The following is a 4258-nucleotide window of genomic DNA, read 5'->3' as shown; positions in this document are numbered from 1 at the left end:
TAACCTAAACCCTAACTACCTAACCAAACCTTAACTATACTACAACACACAACCTAAAACCTAAAAACTACCTACCTAAATAAACAAATTCACTAACCTAACTATCCTAAATCACTAACCCTAACTAAAATAACAATCATAATAATATGAAATCGAGAGAGGGAGCTACCTTGATACGAGCGGCGGCCGGCGGCCGTGACGGGCCGGTGTTCGTGGCGCGGCCGGCGCGAGCGCTGCACGGCGGGAGTGGGTGAGCGCGGCCGGCGCTGCCGTCGGGCGCTGCGTGGCGTGCGGGCGGGCTGGCGGGCGTGCGCGGCGGCGGGCAGGCAGACAGAGGGAGGGCGGCTCACGGGCGGTATTTATCTGGTCCTGCCGCGCCATGCGTCTTGGCGCGTCACTGCCGCGCCAAGATCAGTGGCGCGGCAGACCCTACCACGTCACCGGTCAGCAGCCCCGGTTGTCGTCACGTCATTCTCCTGCCGTGCCACCATGCATGACGCGGCCAAAAATGTTAGTTTTGAAAAAAAACAGTGTTAGATTTAAAATTAGTTTACAAAAAGTGTTAGAAATAAAAAAAATCGCAACATTCAGTGGACGGGACTTGATTGCCAAGGAATAGAGGAGGCTAGCTATTGGCCTCCTGCTAGCCTTGTACGTGCGAGGAATTGCCTGTTGGGCTCCATTTGCCTGTTGGTGGCTCGGTCTGCGAACAGAGATCGAACGTACAGAAGGAAACGCAGATCGACAGTGGAGGTGGATGCGTGGGCAATGACCGGATGATGACGTCCCTACGGATTGAGAAAAATTGTCAGTGAGGTTTTGCTTTATAAGAGTACTGCTCGAATTCGCCGCGCGTTAGCTGCGGGAATTTAAGGTTATAATTTAGATGCCTATTTAAAGTTAAGTTTAAGGAACATATTTGGAGTTTAATGGAGAGAAGATGTGAATGAGATGTTCCTAATGATATATGAAATCAACAATTTAATTTGTGAATGATATGTGACCAAATTCATCCTAATGGGCATATGTAGAATCTGAGTTCGTAATATAGGTATCTTTAGAAGAAGAAGCTGTTCGTGAAACTGTTCTCATTCTCTTTTCACACTCAGAATATGTAAAGTTGGCATGCCCTGTTCTGTTTCAGCTTATGATTCCCTTAGGAATCAATGTTTTATGAAATTAGGCATTCAGGATTCAGGAAGGTCCCTTTGGAACGCATGAAAAATTTCTTAACCCGGAGCTGACGAGCAGTATACTAATGAAGTTCCAAGTTCCAAAAAGTATTAGTTTTATACATGTTCCCACGTAATTTCCTTCGTTTCAGTGGCTAAACAATGGAATCGCGGCAAAATTTGGAAAGCCCAGTCTCTGCTAAAGTCCAAAAAGACTTTCTTCTTGAACATCATTATTGATGCTGACAAGGTATGAAAGGACAATGAGATGATCCACTGCCCACTGATGTTTCCAACGATGTCGACATTCACGAAGCCTCCTCCAGCTTCAGGCTCACATGGCCACATGGCCCATGAGAGCCTGGAATTAACAAAGGACAGCATATTCCGCCATTCTGGTCATCAACCAATACCCAAAACATTTCCTTCAGCTATCCTGTTTGTATGTTTCCATGTTGTTGCCGGCTGAAGCTGAATCCTCTCAAACGCATTGGTACAAACACAAGTGATATTCACAGTCATATGGGCAACAGAGGTCACATTGTGGCCAGCAGCAACTGTGCACAGCTGCAATCCAATAAGCTTGTCGCATATATTTTTCTCGATCACGCAAAAGGTTTGCCCATCTCTATATTAAGGTAGAGAAAAAGTTTAATACAACACGTCTTAGCGGCGCCCTATGAGGTCCGAATTCAGCCGAGAACATCATCGGGATCAACTTCATGACATGTTTAACTAAAAGAATTGCAGATTATATCGGGATCGGTGGACCCTGATAAATAGGCTTAAATTTGCTCTGCGGTACCCTGATCAGATATTCAGATCTCCTTTTCTCACTTTATATGCACATAAAAGTTGTGCTTTAAACAATCTCATCCTTGCAGTAAGTGATTATTTACAAACAAGTAAGTCTGCTTCAGCAGTACACTGAGAAGAACTGAACAATAGCCGTTTCCCCCCTTTTGTGAAACCCAAAACGCTGGACCGAATATGACGAGCAAATATGAGCAACTAAGTGCAATACAACACATTATTCTTGCATATCATCATTGTACTACACCACTATATGCTTACATGATCAGTTCCTTGCTCAGAGCTGCCTCTTCTGGTCACTCCTGAGCTGAAGAACATCGACGTCCTCAAAAACCTGGAGCGTCGCTAGCTGGATGAAATCAGTGACCCGAACCCCCACAGGCCTACAATTTCATCAAAATCATAGCACAGCATAAGGAGGATCAATTGAACAACGGCATGCTCATTACAGACCAATCATTTCTGATCCTTGCCAACACAACAATAACAAAGACGATCCAAGAAATTCAGTTCAGATGCTCACCATGGGAAGGAGGCCTTCTCTGGCAACCGTATTCCGAGCCTAGGGCCCAGTGCCGGTCCTAGGATTTTAAGGGCCCTCTGCCAATCTCATCGCAACGGCCACTCTTGACCATGTATAAAATCTTATAATATATAAGTACTAATTTTGCTTGTAAAATGAAAGCAAATTCAATAACATATTTTTAATTTAACATGTCTGATAATTATCGAGGAACAATATAGATTAAGCAATATATTTATAGATGTATGATAATTATCGAGGAACAATGTTGATTAAAAAAGCAATATTTTCGTTTTCTTTTCTCACGCATGACAAATATTTCTTAGGTAACATTCTAAAATTCTAACACCTAAATTAGAAGAAAAATATGACTATATGGGTACAAAGTACTGGAAGTCTGAAATACTATATAAATAATTAATTTAAATTAAAAATAAAAAGAAAAAAAATACCTTGAGCCTAAACAACTGATCGGTGATCGCAATTCGTAAGAAGCCAAGAATCAAGATGTCGTCGTCGTGGAGCTCTGCCTGGTCGTCGTCCTCGTGCGCCGTGTCCATGTCTCTGGTAGTCTAGCTCTTCGCGGCGGCGTGGCTCGTCAGCTCCGCATGTGTAAGGCGCACGTTGCGAACTCACGATCAGAGTGTGCTATGTGCAGCGTGACTCCTCGCCTCCTCTCTACCCGAGGGCCGTGGTGAAAGGAAACTAGAAAAGAAATGTTGATGTTGTCTTTGTGGATCGCCTGACCAGTTCTATGTCTCTCTTCTTATTAGTTTGCTAATGCTTAATGGACTATAGGACCTGAGGGTTTGTATACCTGGGCTTGGACCCCTCCTCCGCTTGGGCCCTCGGCCGTCGCACCTCGTGCGTTACCCCTAGGGCCGACACTGCTAGGGCCTTCGTCGTACCCCTCACAGATCATCTCCCCGTTCTCATCTCTGTAGCATACGATCCCTCTCGATTGGTCCTCAAACACCTATGAATCATCACAAGAACAGATGAGATCGAGAGCCTCTATGCATACACCTCCTGCATGTGTAAATGAAGAACTGCTGCGACACACATACCTGAACTTTCTTGTCTGTCACAGCAGCAAAGGAGAGGTGTGGTGAAGAACTGCTGCCATGAGCAGAGGTCCTGAGCCTGAAGGACGACTGCCTTGTGCCTGACCTTGGGCAGATCATGGCCATGGAGGAGGAGGAAGAAGGGTGACGATGGCAAGGGATCCTGGCTGCCATTTTTGGTTTCTGGTGAAAAGCAAAGGTGTTGTTCACCAAACAACCAAAGGTGGGCTTCCACTAGGCTGAAAAGAATACATATATACAGGGGCGGATCCAGCGGTGGGGCGGGGGGGGGGGCTCAAGCCCCCCCTACCCAAACCGAATCAGTGCAAATTACTGTAGAGCCCCTATGAATTTTTAGGCAAAGTTCTATAGTATAGGGGGGCTGAGACTTAAGATCGAGCAGCAGTGTTGTTCAGTCCCCCCTAAAATATTTCCTGGATCCGCCGCTGCATATATAGGAGATGGACATAGCAGAATGGGTCGTGAACCGACTACTACAGCCACATTTTACAGCAATCATATGCAGGAAAGGGCCAAATGTGTCAATCATATTCTTGTTGAAGGTTAGGCTTGGTGCACACCATTACACCAACGACTATAATTGTTGATGTCTACTCCTATGTCTATGTGTTATTGCTGGCCTGTTAATGCCAAAAGAAAATGGCATCCTTTCACAAGTAAATCAG

At 45.2% G+C, this 4258-nt stretch overlaps 1 pseudogene; it reads right to left on the bottom strand.

The window, feature by feature from the left end:
* Nucleotides 1–1995: 1995 nt before the first annotated feature.
* LOC136522393 (uncharacterized) lies at nt 1996–3826 on the bottom strand (annotated as a pseudogene).
* Nucleotides 3827–4258: the final 432 nt, after the last annotated feature.

The sequence above is a fragment of the Miscanthus floridulus genome, chromosome 18 (assembly GCF_019320115.1).
Source record: "Miscanthus floridulus cultivar M001 chromosome 18, ASM1932011v1, whole genome shotgun sequence".
In the NCBI taxonomy this organism is placed as follows: Eukaryota; Viridiplantae; Streptophyta; class Magnoliopsida; order Poales; family Poaceae; genus Miscanthus; species Miscanthus floridulus.
This window is presented reverse-complemented; position numbering and strand designations above follow the sequence as displayed.